The following is a 14894-nucleotide window of genomic DNA, read 5'->3' on the forward strand; positions in this document are numbered from 1 at the left end:
AAACGTAAGAATTATCCCACAGTAAGAAGTCTTATTTGTTGCAATGGGCAACATACAGACCAGCTATAGATGTGGTCTATGTGCATGTGTGAATGAGATGTTTTCCTCAGGGAGAGTTGTCTGAAAGGAGGCTCACCAAAATATCAACAGATGTGTGTGCAATAGGACACATGTGTAGCATGTATGATTTTATGTATTATCCTAATCCTTGACAATAAATATGTCATCTTTACAGAAACTCTTGGGTAAAGTTAGGATTCTCCAGAGAAATAGAACCAATAGGACAATAGGATTATAGGGTGTGTATGTGTGTGTGTGTGTGTGTGTGTGTGTGTGTGTGTGTAGAGAGAGAGAGGGATTAAATTAACTGACTCATGAGAGTATGGAGGTACAAGACTAAAATCTGCAAGGTGGGTGGTAGATCAGAGACCCAAGGGAGAGTCCCAGTCCAAGTTCACAGGTGGCCTGCTGGCACAATTCCTTCTTGCTTGGGGTGGGAAGAAGGAGGTCAGTCTCTGTTCTTTGAAGGCCTTTAGCTGATTGGATGAGCTCCCTCCTTATGGATTGCAATCTGCTTTACTCAGACTCCACCAATTTAAATGTTAACTCCCCCAAAGACATCTTCACAGAAATATCCAGAATACTGTTTGGCCAAATAATCTGGGCAACACAGCCCACTGAAACTGACATGTAAATTGGCCACCACAGGCAATGCCCGTGGATCTCCAGAGTGGAGTGCAGGGAAAGTGGGGTGTTGGTGACACCTCCAGTCAAGTGCTCTCAGTTTAATTTCACTTGGCTGGCTTGAGAAGAATTACTGACTTGAAGAACAATTTATGAAGAAAAATAAGGAGTTTGAGTTTTTTTTCTACATTAGGCAAAAGTTGAAATTTCATGCACAGTGGTAGATTTGGCCAAAAAAATCCTCTCACTCCAGAAAGAAAAAGAAAAAGAAAGAAAGAAAAGAAAAAAGAAAAAAACACTTGAGTATCTTACACATGCATGATCTCTTTCAGTGTCTCTGATACATTGTCTTTGTCTACCTAACCTCTTAGGTCCTCTTAGGTTTCCTTACCTGTGATTCATGCACCTTGATAGAAGCAATGGCTGATTATTAGTTTTAAAGGTACAATATGCAGGAAAAATACCTATGCTCAAAATATAATTTTGTGTTTTTTCAGTTTCTTCTATACTTCTCAAGCCACAATTCAGGAAATCCAGGATGCCACCATTGTTTCAGGTGAAATTAATTCATTGTAGGGCATTGCAGTCCAATTTTCTCCTCCTTGGAGAAAATCTCACTGTCGTCTACTTGACCACATTTTAATGAAGGGTAAAGTGTTGGGCTGCATAGCACTTGCAGCTCTGTGTATAGAGCTCCTGAGCATGCAGGGCTGGGAGGTTTTGATGCAGTTGGCATTAACTGGGTCTTTCATTGTGGCTCCCAAGGGGCTCCTCTTATTCTAAGAGCCAAGGTATCAAGCCTCCCTAGCACATAGCCAAAGAGCCCTGTCCTCCTCTCCCCACTGTCCCCAGGGCCCAAACTTGTCTGCTGGTGAAAGCAAAGGTCAGGAAAGAACTGTCTGCCAGGCTCAGCCTGGGTAAGTCCTTCCTTCCCAACTTCCCAACTTCTGAAGCCAGGCTCCCTTCCCACAGGCAATTAGTCTTAATGACAAATGACAGAGGTTCTAAAACTGGGATCCTGAGATTTGCAGAAGCAACGGTGATAAATAAACCCAGAAGCTATCAAATCATAGCAGCAGGGTTTATTCGTATTAGTATTAGAAGCTGAAAATACAATGTAAGAGCCTGTGCTCCTTTTGGCAGGAGATTTCTTGTGTAATTACTCCCTCTTCCTGAACACCCTGGGATTTCCATATGGAGAGTTCAGAAGGAGAAGCAATCTGCAACCTTGGCCTCAGGCTTTCTTTTTATTTCCTTGTGAATTGTTTAGTCAACTGTCCTTTGGGCAGGGAACTTCTAGTCATCACAGCTTCTAATGAAAATTTCTTTTTAAAAATCTGAACTCAGCCAATGTAGGTTTGGTCCATTTGATTTGCTTACCCTGGCCCAGCAGCTGTGTTCTTATAAGGGTTTCCAAGTTCAATGTTGAGCTTGTGTGTGTGTGTGTGTTGGGGGGGGGGGTGCGTGCAGAAAGCAGAGAAACTCATTTGCTCCACATCACCTGAAATCAGGAGGCTTAGGAAGGGAGGAGAACTTGATTTTGGAGTCACAGGTGCCTGAGGGGTTAAGGTTTGTTGACAATCTGCCTTCCAGCTCTGGCTAAGTAGACTGAGGACACCTGCATTCGAATTTGCAGACCTCTTCCCCTTCTCTGATTTGTTTTTCTTGTTTGTACTTAGCCCCATTTAACAAAGTGTGAATGTGTCCCCTATTTATCTCATTTATTATCATCTCCCAACCCTGACTATAAAATGCTTTCAAAAGAGAAGGAATTTTTGTTTATTCTGTTCACTATTGTAACCCCAGAGATTAGTCCAGTGGCTCTCAAAAAAAAAAAAAATATTTGTTGAAATTCAGTGAAGAGGCCTATGCCTGTTATCCCAGCTCCTTGGGAGGCTGAGGCAGGAGGATCACAAGTTTGAGGACAACCTGGGCAATTCAGCAAGATTTTGCATCAAAATAAATATAACTAAATTCATAAAGCAAGTTGGGGATATAGTTTAGTGGTAGGGCATTTGCATAGCATGTACAAAGCACTGGGCTCAATCTCCAATATTACAAAGAAAGAAAAATCTACTGAGTGATAAATGAATGGACAAATTTCAGCACATTGGTCCTAGTCATCACATGGACCTTTGGACCTTACGTGGTAAATCTAATCTAATGCTATCTAGTCATAACCAAATTCTCTAGTCCTGTGTTATTTATCAGATATTAGAAAGCATAATCTCCCATCAACCTGGAAAAGACTAGGTTATCAGGCTTTACAAAAAGAGGTATTTATTTAATAAATGGTAGGAAAGCATAAGCAGTTTTCTCTCACTGCTCTGAGGGGTTTACAGATATTAGTCCATTTACTTCTCTAGGGATGCTTTGAGGAAAGTACTATTGTTGACCCATTTTACAGATAAGGGAGGCTTAAGAGGTTGGACAGATTGTTTAGAAGCACACAGCTGGTAGGTGGCAGAGGCAGGGCTCATACCCAGGAAGTCTGGCAGGAGAATCTATTCTGAATAGCTGTTTCTTTTGCTGGACCAACAAATACTTAATACTCTACTCAGTGAAGCAGTGTCTGAGCTCACAGAAGATGGGAACTAGGGACAGCAGGAGACTTGCCCTTGGGAAATTCACACTGTAGTGGAGGAGGCAAGATACTGGTTTCTAAGGGGGACATGCTTTGTGAATAAGCATAATAGCGCCTGTAGGACACGAGAACAGGAACCCTGCCCTGTGGCCAGTTCTCCAAATGCTCCAATATCAGGGACAACCTCCCTGGTATCCATGATTGAGCGCATAGGTATCCCACCTCAAGACTTCCCAGATCTCTGGGCATAGCCCACACTACCCCTAAACCTGCTTCTCAGAGCAATGCAGGGTGGAGATAGGGGGCAAAGTCAGTGCTATGGTTTGGATATGGTTTGAGTGTGTCCCCAACAAGTTCACATGTTGAGAGTTTGGTCCTTAGCGGGGGCCTTTATGAGGTGAGCTTAGTAGGAAGTGGGGGTATTGTTCTCAGAAAGGATTAACATAGTTCTCATGGGACTTCTGTTAGCTCTTTTGAGAGGGTTGCTTTTAAAATAGCAAGACTGACCCCTCCATGGTCTCTTTATGGCTTCCTATTTTACCATGTGATCTTTTCTTCTCACTTGTGTTCATACCATGATGTCATCTGCCATGATGTGATGCAACCATGGGGGCCCTCCCCGAGGCTGCACCAATGCAGCTGTTCAGTCTTGGACATTCACCTTCCAAAAGCTATCAGCTAAATTAGCCCCCCTTTTCTCTGTAAGGTATCCAGCCTCAGGTATTTCTTTATAGCAACAGAAAATGCACTAATATAATCAGTAAATATACTAGGTCTTAGATTTTTCTCTTCAAAATGTGTCAAGGCCCTTTGCTTGAGTAAACTCAGCTAACACCATTATCAGTGTTGTCTGTTCATTGGAGACAAGTTGGTCTTTTGGAAGAGGGGAAGGAATAAAAAAAGAATCATAAATTGTTCTTAAAACTTCTGCTCCAATGTTTACTCCCATTTCATTGGGAAAAACCAAACCACAGGTCAAACCTGATGCATAGAAATATGCATAGTGAAATAGAAAGTACCATTCTTCCCCAGGGATGACCAAGTAGGGAAAGACAATAAATGTTTTTTTTTTAAATATATTTATTAATGTTAGTCTGATATAGAAGTGTCTTTATATTCAGAACACGAAATAGTTGGCTTGACTGAAGCATATGATGGATTGAAAGGCGGTCCTTTAAGATGTACTGAAAAAATAGGTTGGGGCCAGAACAAGGAACGTGAGCTTCACAAGAAGCCATTGGGAGCAGGGGATGGGTTTTGAGCAGGGAAGTGATCTGGTCAAAGCTTTGCTTCTTAAGAGCTGGATGGGTCCTTCAAGTACACTTTACAGTAAGCATGTTCTGCATACCACAGGGATAATAAAATATAATTACTCCCACAAAGAACAGTTCACTTAAAGAAACCTAAATCAGGATGCTTGGACAGTAGTCTACAAAATGGTGCCAGTCTGGCTGCATGAGAATCACAACAAACCTTGGTGGCTGCCTCGTTTAAGTACATTGTTAATACCACTACTTCTTACCGCCCCCGCTCTTCTCATCCCCTACAACCACCTATATCTTTCCTCTGGTGACCACTCCCACAGCTCCTGGCCACTCTTTCCTCACCATAGCCTCTTCTCCCTGCACCAGCATATTTGATCTATTTATGTCACTGCCTTGCTTACACCATGCGTGTGCTCACTTGTGCACATAGGGCAGCAGGCACACTTTAAAGGAATTTTGGAGATAAAGTGAATCTACATTACAGAAATGCAAATGGTTACAATTCAATGTTGGATATTGCTCCTCCTGGTCTTTCTTAGATCCTTTTGGAGTTTGGGGATTGACTGCTCTCATTTGTACTCTCTCTATGTCTCTGTCTCTGTCTCTCTCTCTTGGCCCTCCATGTAACTCCTGTTCATTGGGATACAGAGAAGTTTAGATATTTCTATGGCTGTCTAAGTGGACTCTTACCCTTGGGGACTCATATCCCTTGGCAGGAAGAATGCTTGGGCTACCACAGTGATGCTAGATTTTCTGTCTTCCTTTGAGTTGATGTCTCTTCCTCTTTGTCTATCCAGTGGAATACTGGAGACTGCTCAGAAAACCTCACTGTACACCTTACTTCCCAACTCTGCATTCATTGACCTAGTGTTGGGACCTTATAATCATCCACAGAGGATGTATTTTTTACCACAGAAAATGGCAAAAGTTACTCCATTTTTCTCTTCCCAGAGAGCCAGTTGTTAAACGTTGGCCAGCCCACCACTACTGTATCTGTATGTCTGTGATTTGTTTGTTCAGTCATATGAAATAATTTCTAATAAAATGGAATCATAATACTGCTTTAAATCTACTTTCTAGGTGTGAACAATTATTCATATTATTTAATATATTTCTTTCTTTTTTTCTTTCTTTGGTTACTGGGGATTGAACCCAGAGGTGCTTAACCACTTAGCCATACCCCCAGCCCTTTTTGTTTTTATTTTGAAACAGGGTCTCACAAACTTGCTGAGGCTGACCTCAAACATGCAATCCTCCTGCCTCAGCTTCCTGAGTCCCTGGGATTACAGGCATGAGCTACCATGCCCAGCTATTTAATATATATCTATTGAATTTCATTACATGAGTTCAGCATGATCTATTCAAACAATCTCCTAGACATTTATATATCACCAATAATTTTTAAATTTTTGTTTATTTTCATTGTATGTTAATAAGATTTTTTTTAATTAGAGGATTATAGTCCCATAGTAGTTGGGTTCATCCCTACAAAATTGTACATGCATATAATCTGACCCATTCCATTTTGGTACCAATATTTTTATATGACAAACTACGGTTAAGATGTTTATAGGGCTAGGGATGTGGCTCAAGCAGTAGTCTGCTCGCCTGGCATGCGTGCGGCCCGGGTTCGATCCTCAGCACCACATACAAACAAAGATGTTGTCTCCGCCGAAAACTAAAAAATAAATATTAAAAAAATTCTCTCTCTCTCTCTCTCCTAAAAAAAAAGATGTTTATAGACACCAGTTTGAGCACATCTTTAATTATTTACTCAGAACTGATAATGAGAACCTTAACTGCTGGGTCTTAGGATGTTTGCATTTTGGAAGGTCTGGATCTCCATTGCCTCTGGGAAGGCTGCATTAACAAGCAGCGTATGACCATGCCCAGTTCTCTTCCATTCTCTCTCCAATTCAAATTATAAACAGAGCATGATTCCACTCAGAATTCAAAAAGAGTATTTGAACAGTGTTGGAGATTCACGTTTATCTGAAGCACAAGCATCCAATATCCATGATAAGGTAAGACCTTGCTGAATATTTCAGTTCATTATCAAACTTCCACAATCTGAACAGAGAGGCACCGGAAATAACTTATCAGAAGAGAAATTATAGAAATCAGAGGTGCATGTATGTGTGCTCTTGGGTGTATGTGCATAAAATCCAGGGCATGTTTCCATGGAAATCCATGTTTGTGGGACAAAGATGGATCAGCTAAAGTCAGGTCAGGACACTAAGGGGAATAGTTAGGCAAGATCTTGCCTCAACCTCAAAACAAAACAAATGTATACAGTTAAAAGTAAAGTTCTGACAAAAACATAAAACAGAGGTTAATATAATTATGAGGTAGACATGTCTTTCTTAAGCATGGCATTAAAGGCAGAAATTAAAAACAATGAAATAAACTGGTTGATAGATTCATATTTTATAAGTGTTTAAAGAATCATAAAGTAATTTTTAAACAGTTGAAAAATTTAAAATATGTCAAATATATGGCAAAGATTCAGGACACGTAATATATTAAAATCTACAAATTAATAAAGAAAATATTAAAATATTGTCAAAAGACAAATGATAAGTTTACAAATAAAAATGCCTTCTCATACATTAAGAAATTAAAAAATTGTGTTTTTATGTGTAACAATTTTCTTTGTCAAATTTGTTGTAAATGGTTTTATGTTCAATTATCTTAACTCACATAATTTTTTGTTTTTGTTTTTTGTATAAAATATATTAGTTTTATAAGTGTAATTTATCAAGTCTTAACTTTATGAATGCTATCATTTCTGGAAATCTGATATTCAATTTGATTTTATGAGAAGTTTTGAAAATATTTTGCTTTGTATAGGTTCTATAATTTACTTCTTATAATTTAACTCTTTCTCATATTTGGAATTTATTTTGTATGCTATGAGATATGGAGCTAATTTTATTACAGATTTGATAGTTCTAAAATAAGAGATTAGCTGTTTATTCTTTTTTCTAATTTTTGATTATATATTAATAGACATTCATTTGTTCATTCAACACAATTTATTAAGAGTTGGTGAATTATGTGATTATTTTATTAGTGTGAAAATTTTAATCGTTACCGTTTTAGAGCATTTTTTGAATTTAGTAGTACTATTTACCTCAAATTTACCTCAAGTGTAACTATTTTTTCTTTATTTTTAGTGTACCTATGTTTACTTTGCTTTCCAAAATCAATTTTGTAAATTCCCAAAAGGTCCCAAAACAGGTGTAGATGTGAGTGATGATTTAACTGTAGATATGTGCATATAACTATAGTGTAATTGTAAGCTGAATGAATTATTCAATAGAAATAAATTGGTTAAAATTCCAAGAACATCAGGCAAAATGTATTTGTGAATGTTGCAGTTAGAATCAAGGGGCCAGCCTTGGAGAATATGTATAAGATGGTTTCTGCATCAGGAGAGGAGACAAGGAAGGAAGGAAACAGACACAGGTGGTTGCCAGAGGAGATAGCAGAGGGGACTACCCTTCCCAGGGAACCAGGAGATGGGGTGCAAAAGATACTGGTTCCCCTGGAGAGATTTCAAAAGGAAGTGATGTCACAAAAGGGAAATTTTGCAGAGCGGTAGAAGTATTCAGGTGGGGTGGGAAGGATACAAACCAGGAGGAAACAATAGTCTTTTTGCAAAGAATCCACACCTGAAAGGTGTGAGAGAGAAGCTGAAGATTTTTCCACAGGGAGATGGTGTGACCTTGATTGTTATAGTTACATAACATTTCAATAATGTGTGTGCTTGCTGCACTCTAAGAACAAAAATTCCTTATTTTCAACATATACGTATGAATGCTGGCTACCGCACACCATTTTTTAGAATGTCTTTGGCTTCTAATGAATGTAGCCCAAGGGAAGATGTAGGCTAGATGCTGAGATTGCCGGGGGAGCTTTATTCTCACTCAGAGTAGAATTCTACAAGCAAAAGTAGAGATAAAGAGGTCAGGGGAAAGTGGAGAACAACCGGACGTTATAATAGGCTCTGAGCTTCATTTATAGAATCTGTTCAAAAGCATAATTTCATGCATTTCCATAATATCCTCCTGAACAGGAAATGGTTGTTATCACCTGAACTTGACTGAGAGATAAAAGTGGGCCAAGAGATCAGAACCTCTCTTCTAAGAGATGGGGATGTATTACAATAGTCAGGAATATACAGCGAAATTGTTTAGTAGCCTCAGAGGTCTGCATAGCCTTAAAGAGAGGGGCCATTATTTAAATAAAAGAAACCATTATAGACACAGGAAAGTAAGATGTTTTACCAATTCAATTGTTTTGATTGCCCTCACTGAATCGCATCCATTTATTTGCACATGTTGACAGAGACACAGCTAAGAGTTCTAACCGACAGCGTAGCCTCATCTCAGGATGAAAGAGAGTTTTAGCTCATGGCTTTGTGCCTTGGGAGGAAATGTGAATCCCTGTTCAGAAGAAGATGTGCTTCATCCAGTGACAGGAGCTGCTTTGGAGCCTGTTATTCGAATTTGGCAGGATGGAAGATGGTCTGGCGAAGGGACCAGGTTTCAGATGAAAGAGTCAATGGTCAAGTGATTGGAGATGGGAGAATGCAATGTGCTTTGGGCAGAAGCCCTGGAGGCAGCCTCTCCACAGTGGGTTGTCCCATGGCCCGGTGCCCATCATAACAATGATGGAAAGCTGCCAAGAGCATCACAGCAGCCCAGCTTGCTCATACTGTCTGGTTTGTGTGCTTTCACCACAGAGCTTTCACCCTGATTTCAACAGTGGGGAGAAAAAGCCCACATTAAATACCTTTACGAAGGAAGTCTCTTAGCACCTCTGCAACCAAGCAACAATATTTAACATGTGCTCCCAAAATTTGATTTGGAAATTTAACCTTTCATGATGGAGGAAAATGTGAGTCTCTTTATCACCACCCCCAAAACCCAAAGGCTTCAGTGTCAGGCATTGGCAGCTTTCCCAAAGCACTGGAATATTTTCCCCCAAATAAAAGCACAGCTGAGATTTTAACTATATAATAGCTGGGGAGGCCACCATAAGAAATGGAGAAGGTTTTTTTTTTTTTTTCTCTCTTTGTTCCTCTTCCCTCCCTCTTGCCCCCAACAGTACTGACATAGCACTCCAGCTATTTGGCAAGCCAAACTGCATCGCTGAGGTGACAGTTCCTGAGGTGTTTTGCCTTTAATTGGCACCCAATAAAGTATTGACTGGTTGACCATGTTATTCAATTTTGTGGGTTTTTTTTTTTTGTGTGTGTATGTGTGTGTTTCTCTCTCTCTTTCCCTCTCTCTCTCTCTTTCTTTTTCTTTTTTTTTAATAGCACTGAGCAGGCTTATTGCAGATCCAATACCATAGTAGGTCAGTGCACCAACCTTAAGGACCGATTGACTCTTGTATTTGTGCAGGGTTATTGCACCTTTATGAGGTGCACCCATTTTCACCTAATACCTAATTCCATACAACAATTCTGTAGACTGTATTACTCAGGGATCAGTGGGCTTTATTGTGAAAATCCATATTGTAAATATTTTAGGCTTTGTGCACTATTCAGTTCCACCACTGCCATGTAAAAGTGGTTCTAGATGTTATGTTAGTGAGTGGATGTCTGCTGTGTTCCAATGACACTTTATTTATAAAATCAGGTGGCAAGTTACATTTGACCCATGAGCCATCATTTGCAAATTCCTAAATATTGATAGCCTGACATTGCCCATTAAGAATCCAATGCCCAACAATCTGATGTCTTGTTTCTTTGTTTAATTCTACCTACACTTCAGCTTCCATTAAAAAAAAATCTTTTTGTTGTTGCTGTTTGCTTTTCCTGCTGCTAATTTTGGACTCAACTATACTAACTCGTGATAATCAACGTTGGGTAATAATAGGTATCCCAACCCCATTCTATATGGATCTAGATTTTTACTCTATTAAACTCCTTGCCCATTCTGCTACTGGAAGTGATTGATTCAAGAAATAAAATAAAGAAGGTTGTCAAGGACTGTAGAATAGCAACTCTGCTTGCTGAGCCCGGTATGTGCCAAAGCCCGTGCTGTGCCCATTGGATCCACTGACATCATTGCTCACATAGCTCTGCCAGCCAGTAACTCTTCTTTCATTTTAACGAATAAAAAGCAATGCCCCCAGAGTGGTTAAATGAGCTCCTCAAGGTCACCCACAAGGTCAGGTGCACTTGCTCAGGACCTCATTCTCAGAAGGGGCCCATGTGTGCTTGAGTTACTTCTATTGCCACCTTGAATTCTTAATGAATTTTTAATAAAGAGCTCTGCATTTCCACTGGGTTCTGCTAATTATGTAGCCCATCCTGGCCACACAGCCTGGAATAGTGAAGCTGGGATTCAAACCCAATTATGATTCCAACCTGTCTGACTTTTTCACAAATCTTTGTGTTCTGCTCACTGTTAATTCCCAAGTGATTGACTGAGTAAAGACTTTTTTTTTTCAGGGGGAGAGCACTGGGGATTTAACTCAGGGGTACTCTACTACTGAGCCACATCCCCAGCCCTATTTTGTATTTTATTTAGAGACAGGGTTTCACTGAGTTGCTTATTTCCTCACTGTTGGTAAGGCTGGCTTTGAACTCGCCATCCTCCTATCTCAGCCTCCTGAGCTACTGGGATTACAGGCATGTACCACCCTGTTTGGCTCTAAGTTAAGATTTTTGTCTTCATTATCAAGTCAAGTGTCACTGGGATGATACATTTGCAGGGAACAAATATAAATATGCTTAAGGGCCTCTATCTATGTGATGTAAATAAAAAATGCAAAACTCAATACAAAGTGTTTTGAAATCATGTGGTTGAAAAGTCACAAGAATATGATTTACATAAAAATAGAGTGTTGTCTTCTATTTTCTGACAGACCCCTTCCAATATCCTTATAAATGTACAATTATTATATTAAGTTTCAAGTGAGAAAACTGAGGCCCAGAAAAATCAAATAATTTGCAAAAGTGCAATAGCAAATCAAGATGCAGTTCCAATTTTTCTCTCTCAAAACAAAACAAAACAAAAAAAGGATCTCTTTTTTTTCAGGCCTCATTTTACTATTCAGTTCTATAAATGATTCTTGGAATGGAATATAATTATTTCCGGATATGAATACTCACACTAATTCTGCTAACAAAGAGTTACAGATAAGAAAAAGGTGTGCCATTTCCTTTTTAAAAACAGTCCTTCCTCTCCCTTCATCTGGTAGAGTAGATGTTGTGGCTTTTGGTTCATTGGGTGTCTCTGGGAAAGGCTCAACCAGAAAAGCTATATGTGGACTCCAAAGGAGATGTGAGTAGGGACTCCCATAAACTTTTTTTTCCCCCCTGGAAAATACCCACTCTGATGTGGCTGTACCTGTTTTATAATGCTGCCTCAACCACAATGAGAAAAGCCTGCTGTCCCCACATTCACAGCATGGGTTTTAGGCCCATCAATCACAGGGAAAAAATGATTTCAATAAACCCTTTCCAGAAATTGAAGCAAGCCTAGGGTGCACTTGAGAAGTTCATAATCCAGAAGCCATAGCTTGCCAATTTGTGGAGAGTAAATTCCAGGTGCCAAATATGACAGCTGCTGTCTCCCTGGGGTGTTGAAGAATTCACCAGGTGAATTCATTGGAACGTGGGGCCTGGGAGAATGGCTGCCATGATGTGGGGCCCTGGCTCCACAGCTCACTTGCAATGGTATTTGGAGCAAGTTACCTTCTTTATGTGATACTTCAGTTTGTTCATCTAAAACAGTGCTGACAATAACAATTGTCTACTTTTGCTGTAGGGATAAAGAAAACAATAGTGATGTATGGAAAGTAAAGCATAAACGTTAGTTAAAGAAAATCCCCAGAGAGTAAACTATAATAACAACACAAACGTTGGTGATGCATTTGAGTTTCCAGACCCTAGAAATGACCATATTAAGACTGCAGGATAATTGTAATATAGAATTAAAGTCCTCTGAGTCCCAGCCAGAGAGAGATGGCACAGTCCAGAAAAGGAAGTTGAGAGAATTAAATGAAGGGTCTTATTTACAAAGGTATGAATAGGTTATAGAGATCAAGGGAGGATGGTTAGTTATCCTCAGATTTTCAACTGCCTGGAAGGTTCTCTGTCAAAACCAGAAAAGAGTGACAGCTGTAGGAGACGGCTTTAGATAGAGCGTCGCTGCTGCCAAACTGTGGGACAAGGGGGATGAAGATCAATTCCTGGCCTCACCGCATGTTCTTCTCACTATTTCCTGCCAGCGCCACCAGATATGGAACCCAGGCTCAAGTCAGGGAGCAGTGGAACCCACTTATGTGACTTCTAAGGGCCACAAAGCAGGGTGGGGCAGAGGAGGGTAGGGAACGATTGTGGAGATGCACACAGAGAATATCAGACATAAGAGACATCAAAAGGCAGCGATTGTCAACTCTGGCTGATGTCTCAACTCATCTGGGGATCAATATACATACCGTCTATACATATATCCACAGCCTTGCCTTTAGATGTGCTAATTTAGAAGGTCTGGCACCAGTTTCTCCAGTTGATGTTGATAGGCATACAGATTTGGGAACCACAGAAAGATGTTCTTAGAGAAAGCTCCCATCCCCGGCATGTAATGGATCTGCAGCAACACATGTGCTGCAAAGATTGATCTCTTGAAGTGCTCGCCCCACCGCCTCCCACCCAGTTCAAAACAACTAGTGCTGATTGAACATCTGCAACACGCACAGCACTGTGGTGGGTTTTTCTGCATGGAATTTGCTTTCTGTCTTCCACAAATACATATGAGACAGGGTCCACTGTACTCAAGGGTCCTTCATTTAAGCGAGAAAACACGATTCTGTTAGAATAAAAGACTTTCATAAAACTTCAAAGCAGTAAGAGGAGAGCTAGTGCAAGAGAGCAGTTGGTAAGAGCCAAATAGGAGAAATTCCACTGCTGGGGAGGGATCAGAGGAAAAAAAAAAAGCAGCAGCCCTCATGCATTCTCACAGCAGCCAGTGGGCTGGCTGACTCCTGGCTATTCTATTCTGTAGGTTGGCAGCCCTGCAAGGGTTCCTTCCTCTACTACAATTATATCTATCTGAGTATATCTGTAATCCAAGAGACTTGAGGGGCTGAGGCAGGAGGATCGCAATTTCAAGCCCAGCCGGGGCAACTATGAGACCCTGTCTCAAAATAAAATTTAAACAGAGCGGGAGATGTGGCTCAGTGGGAGTGTACTTGTCTAGCCTATGCAAAGCCTGGGGTTCAATACCCAGCACCATACACAATATGTAATTTATGTGTGTATGTTCACAATTATATTGGTTTAAAGAAAGAATTATATATATATATATATATATATATATATATATATATATATATATATATATATATATAAACACATACTTATTATATTGTATATGTAATTACAATTACATTGATATAAGGGTAAATACTCTAACTCAAGCTGGATTTTTTTTCTTAATAAAAGAACTTAAGTTTATTCTTTTCTTCATTTTAAAATACTTCTTTTGGGGGCCCCAAAGTTTATCATGGGCCCTGAGCACCATGTCTGCTGTGCCTAATAGAGAAGTTGACCTGGCTGTTAGTGATATACTCTCCAGCACACAGTTGTTACCAAAATGCGTCTGTCAGTCTTTAGAATTATAGGGCTCACCCTTGTTTGCATCTTAGGATGGTGGGGTGGCTCCTAAATTCCTCATCCTGGCACCCCCAGGCCAATTAAACCGGAGTTTCTGAGCACAGGGAGCAGGCACAAGTCACTGAAGCTACCAGGTAATCCCAGTGTATAGACAAGATGAGAGTCAATCTCAAAAGCCCCAGCTCTGTCCTTTGTCTCAAACTGTTTCCTTCTTAAGGAACACAAAAAAGACTCCTCACCCTGTGTCCAGCTGGTATTTCCCCTCCTGCAACCAAAGCAGGGAATTTTTAATATTAACACAGAGGCCTCCATAATCAGCTACTAACATTCTCTCCACCCTTTTCTTCTAATACTCATACATTCTATGCAACTAAAATGGGACTCCTGGAAAAGACTTAGCATGTTCCTGTCTTTGTTTACATAGTTTTCCAAGGTGTAATTCTCTTCTCCATTTACCTGGATGCAAACCCAGTCCTACTGCAGCAGCAGGCCTTCAGTGCTTCTCCAGCTGATGGACACCTCTGACCCTGTGGGGTGGCCTGCCTGTTCTCAGAGCCAAGATCAGGGCAGCACCATCTGGAGCATCACCTGTGACTTCCCAGAAGGCTGAACAGAGGCTGTGAGAGGCAGCACAGGGGCCTATTGCATGCACAGGCATGCCAGGGTTGGGCTTCCTTTAGGGAGGATGCTGGCCCACACCTCCACACACCACAATGAGGAGTTG

Source organism: Callospermophilus lateralis, chromosome 3 (genome assembly GCF_048772815.1).
Source record: "Callospermophilus lateralis isolate mCalLat2 chromosome 3, mCalLat2.hap1, whole genome shotgun sequence".
Classification (NCBI taxonomy): domain Eukaryota; kingdom Metazoa; phylum Chordata; class Mammalia; order Rodentia; family Sciuridae; genus Callospermophilus; species Callospermophilus lateralis.